General features: G+C 40.1%; 1 protein-coding gene across 1 annotated transcript in view; it reads right to left on the minus strand.

Moving 5' to 3' along the window:
• The window catches only part of CDH12 (cadherin 12), an 896,151-nt gene extending 876,260 nt beyond the window's left edge, over positions 1-19,891 (minus strand). Inside the window, exon 1 of the mRNA XM_070747115.1 lies at positions 19,535-19,891. The gene's annotated coding sequence lies outside the window, so the exon portion shown is untranslated. The remainder of the gene's footprint in view (positions 1-19,534) is intronic.
• Between the last annotated feature and the right edge of the window lie 6,474 nt (positions 19,892-26,365).

Consider the following 26,365-nt stretch of genomic DNA (forward strand, 5'->3'; position numbering starts at 1 on the left):
TGTAGAAATCCAATTTTGGGAAACATAAATGTGTTTCTGTAAACTGGAGATAATGGGGATCATTAGTATTCCTGCAAGAGATTGGACATTGTTTCCCTTTTTAAGGATACTTTGGATATTTTGTAGATCAATCAAGAGAGGGAATGGAATGAGTCCTGGGTCCTTACCAAATGATGGAAAATGAACCTTCACTTATGCAATTAGGTAATTTTAGCCTCTAGACCAGAGGTCCCCAACCTTTTTTGCACCAGGGACCGGCTTTCAGCTAGACCAGTTTTCCATGGCCCGGTGGGGGGGGGGGGGGAGCTAGCTGTCAGCGGCGCCGTAAAAGGGGCGATCAAGAGAGGAATGGGTGAATGAATGGACGGAGGGTGGGAAGGAAGGAAGGAAAGAGGGAAGGTACAGGAACAGAAGAAGGGTGCAAAGAAGCAAAGAAAGGTGTGAAAGGGGAGAGTAAGAGAGGAAGGAGTGAAAGAAGGGAATGAGGGAGGAAAGAAGGGAGGAAGGAAAAGGAAAGCAAGAAATGGAGGGAGGAAAGGAAGGAAGGAAGGAAGAAAGAAGGAAAGAGGGAAGGGACAGGAACAGAGGAAGGAAGCAAGGAAACTTATGAAAGGGGAGAGTAAGAGAGGAAGGACTGGAGGGAGGGAGGGAAGAAGGTAGGAAGGAGAAAGAAAAGAAATAGAGGAAGGAAAGGTAAAAGAGAGAAAGAAAAAGAGCAAGAAAGAAAGAAAGAAAGAGAAAGAAAGAAAGAAAGAAAGAAAGAAAGAAAGGCAACTTCAAAGAAAGGCTCACTGAGCATCTCTCACTCTCTCTCTTTCTATCTATCCCTCTTTCTTTCTTTCTCTTCCTTTCTCTCTCTCCTCTTCCTTTATCTCCTCTTTCTCTCCCCCCTCTCTCCCCCTTTCCCTCTCTCTTTCTCTCTCTCTCTCTTGCTATCTCTCCCCCCTTTCCCTCTCTTTCTCTCTCTCCCCCCTCTCTCTTTCTCTCTCTCTCCCCCTCTTTCTCTCTCTTCTTCTCACTTTCTCTCTCTTGTTTTCTTTCTGTCTCTTTTGCTTTCTCTCTCTCTCACTCTTTCTCTCTTGTTTTGTTTCTCACGCTCTTTCTCTCTCTTGTTCTCTCTCTCTTGCTATCTCTTTCTCTCCCCCCCTTTCTCTCACTCTCTCTTTCTCACTTTCTCTCTATCTTGCTGTCTGTTGCTTTCACTCACTCTCGTTCTCTCTCCGTTCTTCTCAGCGGTGACGCGCGCACGCCCTGCCCGCCTCACATTTGCCGAGAGGACTTTCGCCCCGGGCTCTCAGCAAGGGGGTTTGCATGAGAGGCGGGGCCGGCGGAAGGAATACGTATTCAAAATAAGAAAAGCCTTTGCTGGCGAAGGCTTTTCTTATTTTGAATACAGTATTCCGAGTGGGCTAGCAGGGAGATAGGGAGCGCGCGCAAAACCGCCCGTGCGCCCCCGACATTGAATATCACCTTCCGCCGGCCCCGCCTCTCATGCAGCCCCCTTGCTGAGAGCCCGGGGCGAAAGTCCTCTCGGCAAATGTGAGGCGGGCAGGGCGTGCGTTCCGGGTGCGGGAGGAGCTGCGGTGAAAGGCAGGAGGTGGCAGAGGAGCAGAGGGGGCAAATCGGGCGGGCGGTGGGCAGCGCGGAAAGGCCGAGGGGGCCCTGGCGCCGCGGACCGGCTGAAAACCCCCAACGGCCCGGTCCCGGTCCGCGGACCGGCGGTTGGAGACCCCTGCTCTAGACTGTATAATTGTGCCATTCCCTTCTTTTAGACAGCAATATCTGTTATTAGTAAATTGCTAAATCATTCCAATGCTCATTCATTCTTCTGAACAATGACTCAGAATGTTTTGATAATGCTACTGCAAACCAATCTCTTCAAATAGGAGAAAGAGATTATTTCTGTAGCTGGAGACAAACTTGGATTGATGTTACACATTTGAAGTGTTACAGATTAAGATGTACATACTCAGAAACCAAGCTTCAGGTTTTATGGTGAATGCAATCACAGAATTATTGTCCCCTATTCTTAACTTTGCCTAATCCAGTGGACAAGAGGATAATTTGCCAGTACAAGTTGACTTCTTGTAAACTCATATTTATGCTATCATTCATAGCATCCAGTTGTCTTATGTTAGCCTATCTTACTATTGCCTTGATTTTTCTCAGCACCAAGGGCACTATTTTTTCCTATTTATTATAGCAATCACATTTTTAAGCTTTCCACCCACCCTAAAAGAGAAGATTTATGCTTGAAGTTGCCTTAACTTGAATGGGTGGATTCTTTGGAGCAGCAATATATTTTTCTAGGCTTACTCAGAAGCCAAAAATAGCAGAAAGGTTCTGCCCTCATATGAGGTGTCAAACACTTATTCTGAATCATTTTCTAACAGTGCACAAACCTTCTACCATTGATGTTAGAGCAGTAATTGAGAAAACATCTGAAACAACACAGCTGGCGACCAGAGAGATTCTTGTCAATTGTAGAAGCTTCAAGGGTTTTTGTAAGCTAGTATCTGCCCCGGTTATCAAAAGCAGCAAAGAAAAGTTAGTACTCTCTCCAAACCAAACTGACAAATTCTAACTGGTGTTAATATTTAATTAAATTTTTCAGTTAGCATCAAGTTGCCACAATGAAGATCTGATAATTCTGGAGTTGTGATAATATCACAATGCTTTTAGTATGTTCACTAGGCTTCATTAAACAAAGTATACGGAGTGTGTTACATGCAAGCCAAAAAGCAAGATAAATGCCCTGCTCTCTGCTATGATATTGATCAATGCTGCACTCCAAAATAGCATATGCATAAATATTAGAAACTGAAAAAGTACTCTGTCATTGTACAGTAGAAGCATTTCATTTGCTGCAATAAATTGCTCACCCGACAGGCTGAAGATTCAGTCTTCAATTTACTGGGATTTTTTTTTAAAAAAATATTCTTAACTTTTGTCTTGTCCTGGCTTTATGATAATTTATGCCTCCCTTTTATCTTCTTACAGAGGAGCTACAGTAAATTATTTCTATGTTCCCTTTAGCCAATCATGGGGCCTGATTATTTGCAGTCTAATTATGGAATAATAAATGGGGAAGTAACAAATTTCCTCTTCCTCATTTATTCCTGTAATTAAATGGCAGCGTGTGCATCAATCAAGTAATCTATGCTATTAAGATTCACAAACTTTTGGGGAGAGGGAGATCACATTTTGCTTTGCTGGCAGGGGGCATCCATCAAGGTTTATAGCCACCTGTCAGATAATCAAAGAACACTAAATAGCTAATAATGACCTCCAGGTAGGATGGTAAATAATCAGCCAGCCAGCCTGCTAAGAGATTTTCAGGAACCTGCCTGTTTTTTCATTAGCAGTATACGAACACTGAGGTATGCATTATTTGGATAGATTTTGTTCAGTTGCCAACTGTCCCCAATCCATTTTATCTCGATTCTGAAAGCCCTCTGAAACATAAACCAATTTCTAAGAAAAAAGAAAGAAATGTGATTAAAGCTATAGTCGTCAGAACTCTATTGTAGCTATAAGAACATTACTTGAATTGTGTAACATACACACATTTTATATGTGATGGAATGAGGCCCAGTTCAACCACCTCAATTTTTGTCAAAAGTGATGTTCATCTTATGATGAGGTTGATTTCTCTTGGAAATCTAGAAACCTGGCTAAATCCAGCTGAATCAACAAAAACTGGAAGTTGCTGCCCACTATTTCCTGCTGATTTTTTTTTTAAAAACCCTGACTGATGGGCAGCAAGATCCAGCAAGAGATCAGGCATTGTAGTATCACCATTGCTGTTGCTGTATAAAGGTAAGACTAAGACTCTGGCCATCGTCACCGCCACTTCGGTCCACCTGCGCTACCTCACCTTGCCATTACATCAAGTTGGTCATGCCGATTCAGTCACATGACCCACCCACCCTACACACAAGACACACCCACTTGGTCATTAGGAAGAACTGGTTAAATTAGTTTAATCCCTCCACTGCATAGGTTGTACTATATATGCTACCAACAACCTTGTCCATCATAGACAATGTGTATTAAGCCTTGTATAACTTCTACCCTTGACCATGGCATGAGGAATATAGTGTTAGCTATATGAGGTTTTGGCTCCCTTCCATCTGTGACTTTTGGACAGAAGGAAATATATATGTACTATTAGATCTGAATATTTTGGCAGCTTTTCACACCATTAGCCATGGCATCCTTCTGAGCATCTGGGATTAATCTTTTGCTCTGTAAATCACTATTGCCATTGATCTGAATTGCTAATGAAGATTAGCCAAGACCAGGCAATTCTGGATTAGAACGACTGAAATGACCACCTTCAGAACATCACCTCCAAATGATGCATTCAAATGCCTGATGACAATGTTGAGGTATTTCCAAGAACAGAGAATGTCAAAGACCTCAGTCAAATGAAGTGTGCAAAACTTTTGAAGTAATTATACAGCAAGGGCTTCTAAAGCCATCATTTTCTCCATTTTCACAGTAAGTGCATTTTAGAGTGCAGCTGGGTTAATGAGTGTTGAAGACAGCTTTAAAATTGGTCCAGAATTATAATGTTAATGAGGCAATGCTCACAATTTAATGAAATGCCTCAGTCATTTTCTATTGTCCACATTCTTCTTGTTGGCGATGCCCTCAAAATGGCCATGGCATGATTCCCATTTGCCAGGTTTTGTTAAGCAAGAAAATGTTGTCTTTCAGGTTTGGATATTCAAATTTCTTGCTAAAAAAGATAAAACTTTCTGTTTGGCTTATCTAGTTGCTATGGGACATTGGCACTGCCTTTGTGACATAGAAAATTAAACAACTGTTTTATCAGGATCCCCTCTCCTCCAATACTTTCCCTATCTGGATTTTTAAAACATAACTTTCTTTCCTGAAAAATAAAATGTATCCAGAAGTTTCTCCCTTTGATAGCACCTGATGAAGCATCTTTCAGAAAGAGTAGCAAATCTAATTCTCTCTGAAATACAAATTTCTGATACTTATGTGTCTTAGTAAGAAAAAAAGTCTGCTTCACTTTCTGTTTTATAATTGATCAGACCATAAATCTTGCAAGTGAAGAAATCCAATAAACTTATTGTCTTGAAACACACCCTTATAACTTGTATTCACTAGAATGTCTGATAGTCTCCTGATACTCACCAAAGTGAATTTATCAAGGTTCGTTCTAATTCTAAGAGACATGCGTACATTTTTTAACAGATCATCAATAAAAAGATAATAAGTGCTATTGCTAACATGTTATAAGCCACCCTGAGACTAAGGAGAAGGGCGGCATAAAAATCAAATAAAGAAAGAAAGAAAGAAAGAAAGAAAGAAAGAAAATTAAAGAAAAGGCAAGGGATTCCCTCTTATTATTTTTTTCTTACCAGAAAGTCTCATAGAAAAATCAGAGAAAGGCACAAAAATAAAAGTTCAGACATATCCTTTTTAAATGATACACTTTTTTATTTGGTCCAAAAAAAGTTGGTGCCAACTATTTCCTTTTGCAGTTAATCTATGCCATGGAAGAACCTGTCACATTGCACTTGTTCTGCTAAAAACCTGGGGTGATTTTTCTTTGCATCCCTGCTTTTTTTGCTACAGTAAAAAAAAAGTTGGCTGGGAAATCAGTCAGCCTATAAGGTTTTGAAATGAATACAAGCCCAAATTTTAAAGAACTGGAAAGGAGAGCCAATCTGCAGACATTCAAATATACTTAAAGTTGTCGCTGCCCTTTTTTTAAACTGTTCCCAGCAGACTGTGTTTGATGGTAAGTAGCATCATCATCTCCAGGAATGAGGAGATGGCTTGCCTCGTCATTTAAATACAATAATCTAAGCCAAACAAGCATTGGGAGAACAGCACTCTGGAAATAGTATTGTCACGAGCCATCATTAACCTTCTGAGCTGCTGCATTACTGAAACAGCCCTCTAAATGAAAAGGTCACAATTGATTTGCAGGTTTTGAAATGTGTTAATGCTATAGAGACTTATATTCTATTAAAGTAAGAGGAAGTAGAAGAAAGAACGAAAACTAAGTACTCTCTGTATATAGTCTTGTACTATATAGATTTAGCAGTAGAAATAAATGCCTGTGTTTTATGTGACAAAGTCATTTTAGAGAGATACTCCATAGGACCTGAGTGCAGGATTAGAAGTAATGTGTAGAAGAAGAAGATCCAACCTGAAAATGAGAAATTTCCCAACAGTGAGAATGATTAATCAATGGAACAGTTTGCCTCATTGAGTTGTCAGTGCACCATCACTGGTGATTTTAAGGGGAAAAAATGGCAACCATTTGTTCAGGATAGTACTTACAATAATTTGCTTAGTGACCATTTGAAATCACAACAGCATTGGAAAAAGTGACTTATGACATTTTTTCATACTTATGACTGTTGTTGCATTCCCATGATCAGGCAATTTACATTTGGATGTTTGACAACTGACTTGCATTTAAATCAATGTAATGTCCTGAAGTTATGTGATCACCATTTGCAACCTTCGGACAAGCCAAGTCAGATTCATTCAATGTAGTCATGTAGTGATTCACTTAAGTGCATTTTGCCCCATTTTGTGACTTGGCGCTTAGCAACATAAATTTTGAATTCAATTGTGGTTGGAAGTTGAGGACTACCTGTATAAAGTCTTCTGTCATAGGCAGGGGGCTGGACTTTGAAGGCTTCCAAATTTTCTTTCCAGCCTTGTGATTCTACGATAACATATATATTTCCAAATGGAGGGCGATACTCTGATTGTATAAATACCACTTTCAGTTCAGAGTTACTGTTGTTTATCTATTACTGTTTTGATCCCTCCTCAAGGAATGTACTTTTTCCCGACTTAGAGCATATATTCGCTTGTAGTCCCACCTAACTATGAAACAACTCATGGCAGCTTCTTTTTTATATTAAGTCTTCATGAAGTTACCCATCCCATACCTGAAGTCCCAGTAGCTCAGTCTTAGTTGTTCTGGGGTCAGCATTTTCCTTCTTAGCCTGATACTTTTTTCTTTTTTCTTATCTTTTTGCAGTGGATATAATTTGATATGCTTCACCAGCTCTTCTGCTGGGGCCATAGTCATGTGACCCCTTGGAGGTTACACAGAAAGCTACAGTTTTCTATGCAAATATTTATCTTGGAGAAAAAGACAAACAATTAAGTTTTTTTTAAAAGTTAGCTCTATCATGGAGTTCGAAGGGGGGTCTAAAATTTAGTAGCAAATTAAAATAGCAACTTCTAAAGTGAAGGAGCAATTAATGATGAATTAAAAGTGCCCTTCAGAATAGATATCTTGAATTGAACCTAGGCAAGTTTAAAGATTAAGCTGTTCAATTGCTGCTTTAGGAATGCTGGATTTTTTTCATAAACGTGTATCCAGGTGTTAATACTGATTCTTCCCTATTCCATTCCAATAGCCGCCTCAATTTCAAACCCAATTAATAGGAAAGTTTCAAAGGCTTTGTCACAGTTGCAAAGGCTTTAGTTTAATCAGAGAAAATGCAGCAATCTGGGGATATTGCACAGTGCAGAAACTGAACATTAGGGGTTTTTTTCTTCTTTTTTTAAAGATTGCTCTCAAGTGAGCTGTCCAAGGTTAACATTTCAGGCAACAGTTATTTTCCAGCTATGTTTTAGGCAGTTTGATCTCCTCTTAGAAGGCTGGTTGCAAAATATTGATACATTGCCAATGCTCATTGGAATGAATGAATCTTCTAAACTCTGTGATTTGGCTTGATTTATATTTCCTGAAGTTCACTTATCATAATCAGGGAATTCCTCAAAAGCTTGTGACCCATTTTTGTTTGTTTACTTCACAATTGCTTTCTTAGCAGAGAAGGATCAATTGCCTTCTGCTTCTCTCCTCCATGTTGCCTTAAGGATGGAAGTGATAGGTTTGGGGTTATGCGAGTGGAGAGAAGGTTCATGGGGCTTGTAGAACAGTTTGAAAATGCATCTTACAACATTTTTATATGGATCAATTGATTTTAGCCATGGGGTCATTCTGGGTATATCAAGAATATTGACACAATAGGTCTAGCAAATAGAAAGTTTTAAGCTGAAGGCACCAAAAGATTAGTCCATAAAGAGTTTGAAGAGTAAGCTACATTTTAGTTCAAATGGCAACATTATATCTAGGCCATTTATAGGTCACTCAAAATCAATTATACTTTGAACATGCTAGACTTCAGCCATTCTAAATCTCAGGTCTTTAATAGGATTCAAAACAAAAGTCAAAACTATCTAGTTTTTGTTTGCGAAGTCAACCAAGATCTGACATTGAAATTGAGGGCAAGATTAAGAAACGTACAATATGTACAACTCTATATTCTATGGATGTGTATATACCATTAAAATAATATAAAGAGTGGGGGCATATAATGTTTTTGAGACAAATGTCCTATGTGATGTTCTTGTGGTTTGCAACCCCACCTCAAACAGTAAGTTTCTCTAACTTCAAGGAACAGATTTTTGGGGTTCACAGCAGGTTGAGACTAGACAGAGCTGCCTTCCAAGGTAGTAGCATGAAAGTTAGAACAGTAGCAAACCTAAGAAAATAATAAAAACTGAGAGCAGAAAAAATGAACTTCAACAGAGTGTAACAAACAAGAACAGCAAGACTAACAGAATGGGAATATGTAGAGTGTTACTATGGAAAAAAAGCTGCTTTCAATCAATAGAAAAAAGGTCATGTGTCCCCCTCCTTTCTCTCTCTCTCTCTTTCTTTTGTATACTTTTATTACATTAAAATATTTCATATCTGTATCTGTACTTTTAGCTATCTACTACAAGTTATTCCCAATCTGTCTCAGACAGTATCTAATCTACTATGTAAGAAGTATGGAGGACAGCCCAATCAGAAACTCATTGTAGCAGATAGAGAAAATAAATTAGATTTATGGGCTGCGTTCAACACTCATTGTCTGTTGCATTCCATTGGCAGGCTATACAGGTAAGTAGGCATTCAGTCTGAAGTAAAATAAGAATAAATGCTATAGAACTGAATTATGAGAGAACAAGTTCAAAACTGTATAGGGCTCTGAAAAACTCTTCTGTCAAAATTTGTATGTTAGACTGTCACTTTTTGTGAATGATCACTGAATAATTTAATGAACCATAACTATATCTGGAGCAGAAGATATTAACTCTTTTGAGGGGGGCGGAGTCTCATGACTGTAGCACCAGGATATTTCCCTCTCTCCTGGGAAATGTCCCCAAGGACCATTGTCTGGGGGTTCTGGTCCTTTTGGATTAGACCAGATCTCTCCTGCAGGGAGAGTGATGCTCGGGATGCTGCCAGGGGCCTGGCAGGGGCTGGCATACCCCGCTGGGTGAACTGGCTTGTGGTGAAGCCAGACAGGCAGCCATGCCTGTTCCAACACAGCTGCAGAGGATAGCCAAGCCGGGAAGATAGCCGAATGATTCCATCTGGAAAGAGAATTGAAAGACTTACTTGCAGAGGGGAAGCAGAGATTTTTCTGTCTATGATGATAAGCGGAGAATGCCTGGATGGGATTTTAGACTTTTGTTTCTTGTTTGGTTGCTGGATGGGGTTAAAATGGCCTGAGATTGAAGAAGGCAGCTAACTGCAACGTGGCATTTCAGCGAAAGCTTTTAAAATAGCGAAATTGCCCATCATTTGGATTATTTTCAACTATCTAATTGGTTCTCTTTGAAATTCCCCTTTTGGAATTTGAAATTTTTAATTTTTGTTTTGGAATCCTTATCTTTCCTTTCCTCTATAAACAAAGAACATCATAACACAGGAAGTACGAAACAGGAAGCTACAGTAAAAGATTCCTTTAAAGCTATCCAGAGAAGAGCCACATAGAGAAGACTTGGAGAATTGATCACTTAGAAACATTGTGTGGCCGGAGGAAATTTAGCAGTTTGCTACTGGTTTTAAATACAGTATTATAGAGAAGAATGACCAGCCAATGCATTAAGGAAGTCAACGTTCAAGATGAAATTATTTGAACTGAATTAACTAATTTGAATTGATTCAATTTAATTGGACTGATTGATTTGACTGAAATTACATTTGTCATAGGTTTAAAGACAGTATTCTTGCCATGGGAAGACTGATTAGCTAAACCCATGGAAGTTAGGTAATGTTCAAGATGAAATTACTTAAATGTAATTAAACTGATTTGAATAGATTTGATCTGATTGGATTGATTGATTTGACTGAAATTACATCAAATAATATAAATTGAAATTAAATACTTTTAAGAATTAAATGTTTTAAAGAAAATTAAAATACGTGTAAGGATATTTAAAAGTTACTAAAAGATATTAGCACCCTTTTTCTCTTTTCTGTGTTCTTACAAAGTTATAAATTACAAAAATAATTGAGTATACTTAATGAATTGGATTTCTTAATATTTTAATCTTATGGGAGCTTATATATATATATATACAAATATACAAGCAAGTGATATAAAGTGTAAAATGGAAGAATTATATAAGAGGGGAAAATATAATGGCTTATAAATGAAAAAAATGAAAATAGCTTTTATTATTGTGCATAATATATATGAGATATTTGGCAATGATTCTGATGAGTATGATTATTTTTGGACAACCTTTTTTTCTATTTTCTTCTTTGCTTTGCTTTCTCCCTTTATTTTATTATTCTGATTGATTGAATTATAAATTGCTTATTTGATTTATGGTAATAAATAAAGTGGGAGGAAGGGGAAAAGATAAGGGAGGAGAGTTACAATAACAGGAGTAGGATTGTATGGGATAATAACTAGCACTAATTATGTTAGGTATTATATAGGAAAGACAGATGAAACAACGAAAAGTTAAAATCAATAGATTAGGGAAGATTATCACTGAATTGGATAGTGAAAGACATTTAGAACTGGGGATAATATATAGATTAGGGAAATATATAGATTAGGAAAGATTATGACACTGCATTTAGCAGTGAAAACAATTAGAATAGGGAAGATTATTGCACTGATATGACAGTGACACATAGATTAGGGAAGATTATTATGCTGGGATTGGCAACGGGGTTTATAGATTAGGGAAGATTATCACACTAAGAACAGCAGTGGAAAATATCTAGATTAGGGAAGAATATTAATATTTTTATTTTTTTTATTTTTTTAGTGGAGGATATTTTTTGCATAAAATAATGAAGTAATAATGATTTATATTTATTTTGATTTGTTAAAGTAGAAATGACATACTGATATAATGAAAGAAGTGAAATAAATGAATTGAGTAGGAAATGTATTTTAAAATTTCTAATATTAACCCTTCCTTCTATGTATAGACTAAGATATGATATGAGTAGTGTTTTTCCTTTTCTTATTCTTTTCTCTTCCTTTTCCTTTTGCTTTCCTTTTCTCTTTTATTCTTTCTTTATTTTTTTCTTTCCTTCCTGGACTTTTAAAGAGATGTAAATTTGGATATTTTCTATTGTTAAGGGAAGTTATGATAAAATGAGGGTTTTTAAAAAAAATGAAAGTAGGAATGTGTTTTCTAAGAACACTAGAAAGGGACTGAAGCACGATGGCATAGTTAGGAAAAACAGCAAATAGCCAAGAGAAATTCAGATAGCTATAGCACTTTAAATATAAATGAAAGCTAAGAACATTATCTAAAATCCGGATGATAGCATTTGGAAAGGAGGTAGCACAGGATGAATGATATATACCAGAAATAATTGGATAAATAATTAGAAAAAAATCATTAATTTGACTAAGAAATTAGCATTTGATATTGTATTGTATTATATTTTAATTTGAGGTATGTAAATTGGAATCTCTGTAAGGTGTGAAAAACAATAAAAAAATTATACCCAAAAAGATATTAACTCTTAACTGACCAAATAACAGTTTAACCTAGAAAATATAGCTCTATCTAAATATGAACCACAATATCTTCATAATATTATTTTCATAATATTACTTTTTGGGCAGGAAAGCTGCCCTAATGTTTTAAGGCACAGGTCCCATAATGGACCATCCTGACATGATGGCAGAACTAGAAATCAAAAGCTTTTGGTAGGCAATATTTTACTTAACCTTTTCAGTAGGACATATTTTCCTATTAATCTATTTATTGGCTGTATATTCTAAATCTTAATAAAACCTGTTGATTTAGTTCAAATACCAACTTTTCAAGGTACACAAAATCAGGAAGCAGACATCCCAAGAAATGCTAAAATTCTACTTTATTGATATAGGTTACAATACAGAAACTTGAAAGCCTGGCAACATGTCCCCTTCCCTCCATTTTATAGCAAAGAGCATCAAGGAAGAGCAATCTTGAGATAATTTCTCATGGATTCATTTTTCCCCAATCTAAGTTCATATTTCATTTCTAATGATTGTCTTATATTTTCTTCAGGACTACTTCCTTATCTCTCTGTACCATACAATTACTTACCAATCACAGGAAAAGACACTATTTTAATTTCAAACAGAAATTTTATTCCTTAGTACGCTAAATGATTATAAACAAAATTTCCTCAAACCAGTTAGGATGCAGTCCCTAACATAGAACAAATCAACTAAAATTGGTTGAAGAAAATTGATGAGTTTTCTTAATGTGATGTTTGAATTAGTTTTCGATCTGAATAGAATGAACTTAGAGAGTGTCAACAATATTTGCAACCCCAAACACCTACCTAGTCTAGATGAACTCATTTAGAAAAGTCCAAATTAACATTGTTTTGCCAGCTAATTTTAGAATGCCAGACCCAGACTCTGAATAGAAATAGTTATTACTATCGATGCTTTGATAATATCTGGTTAGATGCTGTAATGTATTGTGTATATTGTGATGCCTTTGAGATCTGAGGTTTGGAGACTATATATTATTCAAACCACAATCATTAGGCTGCTTAGTAGGATCAGAGATTAAGAATAGAACACCATTGCTTCTGATCCATTTCCATATACAAAGCTGAATATCTATTTATGGCAGGAGTCTTCTCTCTCTCTCCAGAAAGTAAATGCTATTCTGCAGAATCTCAAATAAAGGATTCTTCCCTATGGCAGCATTTCTATTATTCTGCATTTAAGATCATTAAGTGAACATTAGGAAAATATGGAAACCACCTAATTAAATCACCACATTTTCAATTTTTAAGGACATAGGAACATTTTTCAGGAAATAAAATAAGAGTCGCATTTGTGCATAATTTTCCCTCTCCAATTTTAAAGGCCTTTTAAACCAAGAGTTCTACCAATAAATTAATCCAAAATGATTTACTTGTCAACATAATTTCATGCAGCCCATGTGATTTAATAGCAACTTTTCAGTACAACTTCCATTGTAAAGGTCTTCAATGGCATTCCATGAATATCATATATTTTTATATGAGCAGAATTGTGCAATTCCTATTCTTGTGCCAGAAGATTGATATGCAACTTAAGGGAAGACAACATGAACTATAGGAGAAGAGTACTACAACATTAAAGGAGCTTAATGATAATAAACATGGTGATATTGCAACAGAGCCAGAAGGAGGCTGTGAATTCTTGACTGACAGTGAATGGGGATGACACTATGGAGTCCGGTAATGAGTTCCACGCTTCGACAACTCGGTTACTGAAGTCATATTTTTTACAGTCAAGTTTGGAGCGGTTAATATTAAGTTTAAATCTGTTGTGTGCTCTTGTGTTGTTGTGGTTGAAGCTGAAGTAGTCGCCGACAGGCAGGACGTTGCAGCATATGGTACTGCCTTGGAATGTTAAAAAGAGTCCATAGATGTAACTGAATAATATGTGGTTACACTTCACTGATTTTAAAATATCTTACAAACCTTTTCTTTATCACATTTGTTATTATATCTGCTTTTCTACCACCCTTGATGTATGACATACTTATGGAAATTAATGAGATGCAGGAACTTTGGTATTTTTTGGAAATTGCATTCCTCGATTAGACAATATGTTCCCATTTTATATTACATCAGGTCTTCAGCTCCATACTCTTCTGATCACAAACAGAAAGGCTTCCTGCCCTTTGAACATACTATTTGACTTGGAGCTACTCTGAAGGGTCCAATTCTCTATTGTTAATCTTGCTTTAGATTTCCTGGTAAAGGATTTGATTTTATGAAGCTCCCCTCCCCCAATGGTTAGTGGATCAAATGGGGGACAGTGCTTGGTTCACCTTATCTAGGTTTCAAAGCTAAAGGCATGAAGCCTGGTTACTGCTTAGATAAGATACTGCTTGGGTAGGAAATCCCACGTCCATAAGCTAGACAACAAAATCAGACAAAATATTGTGAGGCAATTTCAAGCTATTTAAATAACTGTAGTTGAAAGTACTGCCTGAATCACTTCAATGAAGTTACAAGAAATTGGGTTTCATATGAATGACCTGGAAATCTAAAGATGATCAGCTGTTGTTCAAGATGTTCCCAACTACAGTATGCTTATTTTCTCTGTATTATTTATTCCTTTTTGTTCTGCGTAGTTTCTTGTTTTTAAAAAAATGTTATCAACAGCTTATAAACCATTTGCAATCATTTGGAGTTGGGCATCATATACATTTAATAATTTGTCATTAGTATGAGAAGTTGAGGACCCTGATATCTTGACAATATTGCTTCTTAGAAATGTTTGTCTACATGTCATAGGTCACTAATGTGCATGGAAAGTGCCTTTGCCGTACCATGAGCATTATAGGTATATCACATCAAATACTATTATACTTTTGGAAAACGTTTCTATATTTGAAACTTTATGTAAACATTTCATTAAAAGAGGAAGCACTTCTATGAGACAATGACAGTGTATATAAAAAGAAAGGATTGCTAAAACAGTTATTTTCATATTCATAGTTACTCCCAGAACATTACAGATCAATAGATTACAAGTCAGTAACTGCAGGCAAAAAGTATTTGAATTATGTACTATGTGTAATATTCATAATTTTGCTTTATTAGCATGTTTTAAAATATGACACTGTTGTTACAATGGTTTTCAGTTTTTATTTGCTTGATTTTTTTTATAATTTCTTACAATTAAGATCTGTTTTAGAGGGGATGTATATGAAATTCAAGAGATAATTAATTCCATTCCTCCATAAATTTTATTTTTCTAGAACTTAAGTTGATTTGGCACATCGCAGGAAAATGGTTCTTGAAAAAGCAACTTTATTACCAATCATTGCACGTATGATCACATGATTAGTGGCCAATAGTGCATTTCACAGTTGACTTCCAATAAGAAGAGTCAATGGACAAGCCAGCAGTCATTGCAAGTTGTAGTCACATGATATCTCCCTTAATCACTGTGGATGATTTGCTTAATGACTGTGGCAGAAGTGAAGTTTTAAATCCTTCACGGTCACATGATGTTTCACTCAATAGCCATGTCTCTTAGTGATGGAGCTGCTTGTTACAATTATGATTGCTAAGTGAGGACTACCTGACTTGAATCTGAGTCCTATTTTCATTTCATAAAGTTATTGCTGTATTACTGCAGGTCGTTCAGTTTTTGACATGGATTTCTACCATTTTGAGGTAAAAATATAATATTATATTGCATTGTATTGTATTACAGGCTAAATCTGCCCACTACCAGGAGTTTGATCCTGACCAGCTCAAGATTGATTCAGTCTTCCACCCTTCCAAGGTCAGTAAAATATGGACCCAGATTGTTGGGAGCCACTCCGAGTCTTCAGAGAGGGGCGGCATACAAATCTAATTAATAATAATAATAATAATAATAATAATAATAATAATAATAATAATATGCTGACTTTGTAAACTGTTTATAGAGTACTATGAAATGGTATGCAAGTTTCATTATTCTCAATTGCATCCTAACAATATCTAGAAGATCATCCCATTCTTTATCTAGGAACCATACTTTCATGTTCTGAAAAGCTATTGCAATAAAGAGTCAATTTGCTTTGAATAACCGCAACAACAAAATGATCAGGTATTGGATTATTAGGGTTAATTTTTATCTCTATGTCTCAATTCCATTGTCAGGAAAGTAAAATTAAGACAAACCACATTTTCAGTAATTCACACGATGCACAGCTTATGGAGCAAAAGTAAAATAACAAGGGGTTTTTTTTTGTTTCTTTAAATGTAACCTACTTTAAAACTATTCAGATGAAATCAAATCAGGCCCAATAAAAATGTACAAAGCCACACAGTTAAGTTGGCCACTGCAGAAATTATTAATGGTCCTTCACCTGAGTCACCAAAGACATGTTTAAAATTATATATACCAAATCCATAGAGCCAGATAATTGTCAAGGTGATCTACTTATTCCTACACTCTTACTTTGTACTCATGTAACAGTTTATCTTGTGCAGCATGTGAAAGTGCCCACTTACAGTATTGCAATCTGTGCTGGCATTCATTTTTGGTGCTTCTTATAGTGGACTTTGGAAAGAATTATCAGAAAGAGTCTGAGAGCTTATTGGTTGATGGATGTTGTTATTCTCTATTCATCCCTCATTCTCTGCTAGTGTGCATTTTTCTATATAACTTCCAAAATACAATCTTCAAATTATAGCAAGTATTTCTGTTGGGAAAGTGTGCTATAATTTGATATAGGCAAACCGCCACAGTTCACTGAATCCTTTGCAGAGGTAGGAATATATCTCATAAGCTAAGTCAGTACTTACCATTGTCTCTAATATGTTTGACAGCTTACTTTACCATGAATGATGCTGTAGCACAATGCTTACAACAATTGCCTTGAAACCCAGATTTTTAAAAACAAATTGTTAAATTTTTAAATGAATGCATCATGAACTGCTAGATGGGGGGGGGCACAGAAAAAGTAGCGGTTTCTTTAAAAAAAAATCTGCTGGATCCCAAACCAACAACTTTCTCTATGTAAGGGGATAATCCAGTGTTATTCCATATGTAGTCCTCAATTTACCACCACAAGGGAACAGAAAATTTCTGTTGTTAAGCAAGAACAGTTGAGTGAGTTTTACCTTATTTTATAACCTTTCTTTCCTCAATTGTTAAGTGAATTACTGTAGCTCCTAAGCTAGTTACACATTTGTTAAGTGAATCTGGCTTCCTTATTGACTTTGCTTGTCAGAAAGTTGCAAAAGCTGTTCATGGGATTCCAGAACACTGCCACCATCACAAATACAGACCAGTTGCCTGGCATTCAAATTTTGATCACATGACTACTGGTATGGATCCTGCAATGGGCGTAAGTGTGAAAAGTCACAAATAACTCTTTAAAAGTGCCATTGTAACTTTAAAAGATCACTAAATGATTGTAAGTTGAGGACTACCAATTATGTAGTCTTATGTAGTCAGGCAGCAATTATGTAATTATGGAAGGGGAAATAGTCACATTGCTAAAATACATCTAGTAGAAACTTCAAATCCCATGAAAGTCTCCTCAATATAGATTAGAATTTAATTTCCAGAGGAGTCTTTTGCTTTTTCTATAAAATTCTAGATTTATTGGTGTTTCCAAGTCGTACATATAAGACAAAAATCTATATTGGTTCATGCAACATTGGGGGGGGGGGGGAAGTCAGCTGGGCCCATTAGTTATTAATATTGGGAAAATTATTTTAAGTAAATGTAGTTTGGTTGTGATTTAAAGAAGTAGAATAAGCCATTTAATAGTTTGAGTGGACCAGCATTTTACATCAAATCCAATTATGTGAGTTTCCTTCTGACTGAACAAATCATCCTATGCTTTGGGTCACTGTAAGTAAAGTAAATAGTTTATTGAATAAGTCTCTGGACCATTTCAATCTACTATGGTTCACTGAAACATCCATGCTATTAGTTTGGCAAGCAAAGGACAAATTTATCCGGGAGGCAGGCAAAAGCCCTGAGTAGATGTACACCAGCAATTATACAGCTCTAACAAACGATCATAATAATGAAGGGCTTCAAGCAGTTAGCCGTATAGTTCAGGGAGTGGATGAGTAAGCAGGACTTTCACATTGTGTGAGCAGAACTGCCTTCTGCTATGGTGACTAGAACATCAGCTGTGGGAGATCTTGCAGACTCCAGCTGATGCTCAATGTAGCAAAAGAGCCCAGGGATCTTCAAAATAATCCCAAATACCTCAAGACAAAAGGAGGAGGAGTAAAATATAAAGAGGGACTGGGGAGAAAACATTTTTTTCCTCCAATGTAACTTTCTACATTAAAATGTTAGATGTATTACCCACATTAATATGACCAATAGGAAAATATATTATGGTACCTGTTCTGACCAAGGACCCTTTGGTAGAAGTGAACACAAACCAAATTAACTATTAGGATTGTAGGGGATTCTGAATCAATTCTAAATTTAACTGCCTGGGATTTTGTTTATAAAAACATTTGACTTCTCTCTTTCTGGTTATAAAAACCCTAGAATCCCTCTTGGTCATTGGTGGCAATCATTGAAACATCTTAATCGGGTCTTAATGGAGAAAAAAGGCTATCTGACCATTTAAAAAATCCTATGCATGGAATTCCTAACTCCTAACGCTTGCTCTTAACACCTTCTTGGTCTCCCTATCATTAGAAGGCTTTTGTTCATTACACTGGAAGTCAAAAAACCATAGGGCAAAGAAAAATTCAGATGGCTTTTTGGTTTTCTTCCAGCATCAAGCAAAGCATATTTTTCCTCCTGATCATTGATTGGATTCATTCCACAGTGCATCAAAACCAAAACCAAAACCAAAACAAACCCAAGGAACAGCTGTTGTCAACCCCCCTCCCTCCCACAGAACCTCAATACAAAAATCCATTGAAGCTTCTTTTTAGGTTAGAATGCTAATTTGGAAAAAAAAATATGCACACATGAAAGGGAAGGAGGGAAAGAAAAAATCAAACAACTACCAAGCTATTCAAGTCACAGAATTGTGAATCACATTTCTGATGAGAGAATAAAATTATACTTCCAGAGAAGAAAGCAGAAGGCAGGTGTACTTTCTCACCTCAATATTTTGCATTTTTCTGGTATGTTTACATTTTATTCATATCAGACTAATTGAAAAAAGAGGGACCTATTGTCCACTGCCAGGTAATTTATTTAGCCAAGATAAAGGAACTGGCAATCTGATGTCAGCTCTTGCAAATCTTATCTGTTTTAGGTGAATCTCTGTTTGGAAAACTACAAGTAATTGTCAATCAGATGTACAAAAAAAGTGCAAGATTTTTTTTCTTTACTTCCAAAAAACAGACCCCACACCTTCTTTAATTGAAAGATCAACATCTTAGCATCCAAGCATCTGACATATGCATTCATCTCCTTAGGGAAAGGAAAATCCTTTGCTATCTCACAACACCTCTTTCTCATTTCAAATGATGCAGCCTGTCTTCCTAAGTCTTGCCCACTTTCCTTAGAACTTATTCAAGTTTTCGTTTTTCACCGTTGGTGGGATAATCTTGTCCAGCAACAGACAGATTCCTTCTTCTCTAGTTTGTAAGATCCTGTATATTATCTAGCGATGCAGCAATGACACATCCTGGATCCAGGATGCCGAAGTCGATTGTTAAATCCCCCTGATTTGGTTTTACTTGATGGGGGTGAGGGGAGGTTGAGAAAAGAAGGCTTACCTGCTGTACGAAAACTGCAGCTGTAAGAGAAAAAGCAGCGGAAGCAGCGCTAACAGCAGCTCCTGCTAAGCGAATCTTGCTTCTACTCCACCGTAGCAAGAAACTGTTTTCTCCACAGTCCTCCCCCCCCCACACTCTTTTTCTTTTTCTTTTCGTTCACCGAACAGATGAGTAAGTAAGACAGAGCAGACAGGTTGAAATCACGTTCGTTTTAGCCGAAGTCCTTCTTTCTTTTCAGAAATGACCGGGGAATCTGGCTCCGGATTCTCCAACTGTCTGTCTCTCTCTCGCGCGCGCTCGCTCGCTCGCTCTCCCTCCCCACGTTTACGCTTCAGATCAATACAGCTCTTTAGCAGCAGCTTGAGCTAAACTGCAGCTGATAGAGCTCAGCCAATAAGTACCGAGGATCCCCGCCTCCTGTCGCCCGCCCTCAAAAAGAGACACGCAAACCATGTATTGGAGAAGGTTATTAGTTATGAGCAAAGGAGGACAATTAATCTTAACCCCTTGCTAGATCCTTTAAACCCCTCTCTCAATTTGCGTGTGTGCGCGCGGGAGAGCGAGAGTCAGAGACTTTCCAAGCTTCGCTATTATTTTGCCTGATGAGATGCCTTGACTAAGCTAAGAAGCCCCCAGCTGGCATCTTTAAAGGAGAAAAGTGCCTTAACGCAAAAAGACTCAAACAGGATCCACAGTGCTTCAAACCTTGCTGGCCTCCAACCATGCCTCTCTCATCGAGTACAGTGAGCGTACGTCAATATGAAATAATTCACATACATATTGTGAATTGGGTTTTTCGATACACATGTCTTAGATGGTATTCCATTTGAGCATTCCATGTAATGAAGCCCCCGAGTGCTGCATTTTCTCCTTTAAAACCCAAAGGCTGTTCAAGCTGAGATCTTTACTATCTGGTTGGCCCATCTAGCTCAGCGCTTTCTAGAAAATGACAATTCTGTTTCTCAGTCCGTGGACTTTCCATTGATTTCTACAATTGCTCTATCTGTTCCTGGATTGCTCTGCAAATTGTTTTTTAACCATTCCATTGAAGGGGAGGGGGGGATCTTTCTGTGATCCCTTTCACACTGAAGTCTGCTTAGCTAAATTCCAGATGGCATTTGTAGTTAAATGATCTGGAGTTCAAATAAGGCACCCGGAACATTAAAGAAAGAAGTCACAACAGCACTATTTATAAATGACATTCCCTTTACAGTATATGGAAATCTTGTGTGGAGAGTGCTACTGTAATTCTGCCTAGGTATGCTTTTCAATTGTTGTGCTGTTTATGCAAATGGACAGTGTTGAATATATTTGCAGTTATCATAGACAAGTTACATGTAATTTTTTTCTGGGAAAACTGCAATAAAGGCTTTTGCCTAAGATCTTAGAGCAATGTTACCAAATGTCTTCATATGGAAAGGTATGAGATTTTTACACTTCTCAGCAAAGAGAACTCAATGATTGCCCTCCCCCAAAGGTAATCATTACTGTATTCAGCTCACCTAATACTAGGTGCAGTGTAATATTTCTCACATAAACAACTCCCTGCCTCTGTATTTTGCTTTCAATTGATCCCTCTCTTCCAATTTTTCTCAATAATACATCTATCTATCTATATATTGAATTAGTCAAAGAACAGCTTAAGACATATCTCCATCTCTATCCTTTGAGTCAGCCTTGACTCCTGACATCATAAATTTTATTTATAAAGTTTATTTGATAAACTTGATTAAATATTTCTCCAATGCCATTTCCTTTTTTAAAAATAAACTTTATTGATTTTCTTAGAATTGACAAACATACAAACACACATTTAACATAAAATTGGGGTTGCAGATACCCCGCTTGTTCAAGAAATCAACTTGCATTTCAGAAAAAAGAATACATTATTAATATGTTAAGTCAACCTATTACTTTAAGTGAATACACTTTAAAGTGTATACACTTTATTCCAAATCACATTAAATTCAGATTCTTCTTGGTTATTTAACCGTCTTGTCATCATATCCATTTCAGCGCAGTTTAATATTTTCTTAATAACCTCCTCCTCTTTGGGAATATCTTCCCCCTTCCAATTTTGCGCATATACTATCCTGGCCGCTGTCGTTATATGAATAACTAAATGTAAAATATCTTTCTTATATTTCTGTTTGTTTATACCTAGTAAGAAAAATTCCGGAGTTTTTTCTATCTCTTGCTTTATTATTTCTTTTATTATTCTTTCTATCATTTTCCTTTTTTAAAAAAAAATATACTTTATTAATTTATACAAAAAGGAATAAAACGGGGGGAAAGGGAAATGGGGATACAGAAAAAAGAAGGTAGGAAGGGAGTGGGGTAAACAGTATTATTATATCACAGCTTATATATATTATTGTATATACATTTCAGATATTTGTCCATATGTAAATATTTCGTATTGAGAGTTCTTTTTTAAATATTTTATAGCTGTAGTATTTGGTAACCCAACAATAATGTGGGAAAATAAACTATAAAAAGGGAGAAAAAAGAGAGAAAAAAGGAGAGAGAGAGAGAAGAGAAAGAAGAGAAATAGGAAAGTAAGAAATATTACCTGCAACCAAGCAGGCGTTTAAGTTGTGACGACTTAGATGAATTATATTTGTTGTTTTTGTTAGTGAAAGTTTATCGTAAGTTGTGATATTAGTATATTTCTAGTAGTTATCAAATGGATTGAACTCAGATAGGGATTGAATTGTTTTTGGTCCGTTTTTTGGTTATACGTATCTTAATTTTAGTTTATGTTAAGCGATTTTGATTATTTTTTGGTTTGTCATCTTTAGAGTTGGATAGCCATCTAAACCATTTCTCCCATGCCTTGTAGAACTCTGAATCATTTTTGTTTTGAATTTCCATTGTTAATTTTGTTAGTTCTGCGCATTCCATAATTTTACTAATGACAGTTAGATTTGTCGGGATGTCTTCTTTTTTCCAATGTTGTGCATAAGTTAGTCTAGCGGCCGTTAGTATTTGAATAGTGAGGTATCTGTCTTCTTTACTTAATTTCTGTCTAAAAATGCACAGAAGAAATAACTCTGGTTTAATTATGATCTTTGTCAATATGACTTGGTCCATTATTCTCATAATTTGTGTCCAGAACTTTTGGGCGTATGTACAGGTCCACCACATATGATAATACATTCCCTGGTTTTTTTTACATTTCCAACATAAAGAAGATACATTTGGGTACATTTTAGAAAGCCTAGCTGGTGGAAGGTGCCATCTGTATATCATTTTGTAAAGATTTTCTTTGTAGGAGACAGCCAGAGTCATTTTATAGTTAATGGTTAATTGTGTATATTTTTTTCCAGCCATCGTGCCATCCAGCCATTGTGCCAGCCAGCCAGCCAGCGTGCCAGCCAGCCAGCCATTGTGCCAGCCAGCCAGCCATTGTGCCAGCCAGCCAGCCATCATGCCAGCCAGCCATCGTGCCAGCATTCCAATCAGCCATCCATTGTGCTAACCATTGTGCTAACCATTAATCATTCCAGCCAGCCAGCCAGCCAGCCATCATGCCATCCAGCCATTGTGCCAGCCAGCCGTCGTGCCAGCCAGCCATAGTGCTAGCAAGCCATCGTGCCAGCCAGCCATTGTGCTAGCAAGCCATCGTGCCAGCCAGCCAGCCAGCCAGCGTACCAGCCATCCATCATGCCAGCCAGCTGTTGTGCCAGGCAGCCAGCCATCGTGCCAATCAGCCATCCATTGTGCTAACCATTGTGCTAACCATTGTCATTCCAGCCAGCCAGCCAGCCAGCCAGCCATCATGCCATCCAGCCATTGTGCCAGCCAGCCATCGTGCCAGCCAGCCATAGTGCTAGCAAGCCATTGTGCCAGCCAGCCATCGTGCCAGCCAGCCAGCGTGCCAGCTAGCCAGCGTGCCAGCCAGCCAGCCATCATGCCAACCAGCCATCATGCCAGCCAGCCATCGTGCCAGCAAGCCATCATGCCAGCCAGCCAGCCATCTTGCCAGCCAGCCATCATGCCAGCCAGCCATCGTGCCAGCCAGCCATCGTGCCAGCAAGCCATCATGCCAGCCTGTCAGCCATCGTGCCAGCCTGTCAGCCATCGTGCCAGCCAGCCATCGTGCCAGCCAGCCATCGTGCCAGCCAGCCATCGTGCAGCCAACCATCGTGCCAGCCAACCATCGTGCCAGCCAACCATCGTGCCAGCCATCCAGCCATAGTTCCAGCCTGCCAGCCAGCCAGCCAGCCAGCCAGCCAGCCAGCCAGCCAGCCAGCCAGCCATTGTGCTAGCCAGCCATTGTGTGAGCCAGCCATCGTGCCAGCCAGCCATCGTGCCAGCAAGGTGAGCAAGGCAGGCAAGGCAGGCAAGGCATCCAAGCCATCGTGCCAGCCAGCCAGCCAGCTAGCCATCATGCCAGCCAGCCAGCCATTGTGCCAGCCAGCCATCATGCCAGCCAGCCATCGTGCCAGCCAGCCAGCCAGCCAGCCATCGTGCCAGGTAGGTATGCAGGCAGGCAAGGCAGGCAAGGCAGGCAAGGCAGGCAAGGCAGGCAAGGCAGGCAAGGCAGGCAAGGCAGGCAAGGCAGGCTATCCAAACCAGCGTGCCAGCCAGCCAGCAAGCCATTGTGCCAGCCAGCCAGCCATTGTGCCAGCCAGCCATCGTGCCAGCCAGCCATCGTGCCAGCCAGCCATCATGCCAGCCAGCCATCATGCCAGCCAGCCAGCCAGCCAGCCAGCCAGCCAGCCAGCCAGCCATCATGCCAGCAAGGCGAGCAAGGCAGGCAAGGCAGGCAAGGCAGGCAAGGCAGGCAAGGCAGGCAAGGCAGGCAAGGCAGGCAAGGCAGGCAAGGCAGGCAAGGCAGGCAAGGCAGGCAAGGCAGGCAGCCAGCCATCGAGCCAGACAGACAGCCATTGTGCCAGCCAGCCAGACAGCCATCGTGCCAGCCATCCATCATGTGAGCCATCCATCATGCCAGCCAGCCAGCCAGCCAGGTAGGTATGCAGGCAGGCAAGGCAGGCAAGGCAGGCAAGGCAGGCAAGGCAGGCAAGGCAGGCAAGGCAGGCAAGGCAGGCAAGGCAGGCAAGGCAGGCAAGGCAGGCTATCCAAACCAGCGTGCCAGCCAGCCAGCCAGCAAGCCATTGTGCCAGCCAGCTAGCCATCGTGCCAGCCATCCAGCCATAGTTCCAGCCAGCCAGCCAGGCAACGTGCCAGCCAGCCAGCCATCGTGCCAGCCAGCCAGCCATTGTGCCAGCCAGCCATTGTGCCAGCCAGCCATTGTGCCAGCCAGCCATTGTGCCAGCCAGCCATTGTGCCAGCCAGCCATTGTGCCAGCCAACCATCGTGCCAGCCAGCCAGCCATTGTGCCAGCCAGCCAGCCGGCCAGGCATCATGCCAGCTATCCATCATGTGAGCCAACCATCGTGCCTGGCAACCAGCCAGCCAGCCAGCCAACGTGCCAGGTAGGTATGCAGGCAGGCAAGGCAGGCAAGGCAGGCAAGGCAGGCAAGGCAGGCAAGGCAGGCAAGGCAGGCAAGGCAGGCAAGGCAGGCAAGGCAGGCAAGGCAGGCAAGCAAGGCAGGCAAGGCAGGCTAGCCAAACCAGCGTGCCAGCCAGCCAGCCAGCCAGCCATCGTGCCAGCCAGGCATCGTGCCAGCCAGGCATCATGCCAGCCAGGCATCGTGCCAGCCAGGCATCGTGCCAGCCAGGCATCGTGCCAGCCAGGCATCGTGCCAGCCAGCTTTCGTGACAGCCAGCCAACCATCGTGACAGCCATCCAGTCATTGTTCCAGCCAGCCAGTCATCATGCCAGCCAGCCATCATGCCATCCAGCCATTGTGCCAGCCAGCCATCATGCCAGCCAGCCATCGTGCCAGCCTGCCATTGTGCTAGCCAGCCAGCCATCATGCCAGCCAGCCATCGTTCCAGCCAGCCATTGTGGCAGCAAGCCATCACGGCAGCAAGCCATCGTGCAAGCCAGCCATCATTCCAGCGAGCCATCGTGCCAGCCAGCCATCGTGCCAGCCAGCCATCATGCCAGCCAGCCATCGTGCCAGCCAGCCATCGTGCCAGCCAGCCATCGTGCCAGCCAGCCAGCGATCATGTCAGCCAGCCAGCCATCGTTCCAGCCAGCCAGCCACCTTTTGTTCCAGCCAGCCAGCCAGCCATCGTTCCACTTAGCCATCATGCCATCCAGCCAACCAGCTACCCAACTGTCATGACAGCCAGCCAGCCATCTTGCCAGCCAGCCAGCCATCGTGCCAGCCAGCCATCGTGCCAGCCAGCCATCGTGCCAGCAAGCCATCATGACAGCCAGCCAGCCATCATGCCAGCCAGCCATCGTGCCAGCCAGCCATCGTGCCAGCCAGCCAGCCAGCCAGCCAGCCAGCCAGCCAGCCAGCCAGCCAGCCAGCCATCATGCCAGCAAGGCGGGCAAGGCGGGCAAGGCAGGCAAGGCAGGCAAGGCAGGCAAGGCAGGCAAGGCAGGCAAGGCAGGCAAGGCAGGCAAGGCAGGCAAGGCAGGCAAGGCAGGCAAGGCAGGCAAGGCAGGCAGCCAGCCATCGTGCCAGCCAGCCAGCCATCATGCCAGCCAGCCATCGTGCCAGCCAGCCAGCCAGCCAGCCATCGTGCCAGGTAGGTATGCAGGCAGGCAAGGCAGGCAAGGCAGGCAAGGCAGGCAAGGCAGGCAAGGCAGGCAAGGCAGGCAAGGCAGGCAAGGCAGGCAAGGCAGGCAAGGCAGGCTATCCAAACCAGCGTGCCAGCCAGCCAGCAAGCCATTGTGCCAGCCAGCCAGCCATTGTGCCAGCCAGCCATCGTGCCAGCCAGCCATCGTGCCAGCCAGCCATCATGCCA

The sequence above is a fragment of the Erythrolamprus reginae genome, chromosome 3, assembly GCF_031021105.1.
Source record: "Erythrolamprus reginae isolate rEryReg1 chromosome 3, rEryReg1.hap1, whole genome shotgun sequence".
In the NCBI taxonomy this organism is placed as follows: domain Eukaryota; kingdom Metazoa; phylum Chordata; class Lepidosauria; order Squamata; family Dipsadidae; genus Erythrolamprus; species Erythrolamprus reginae.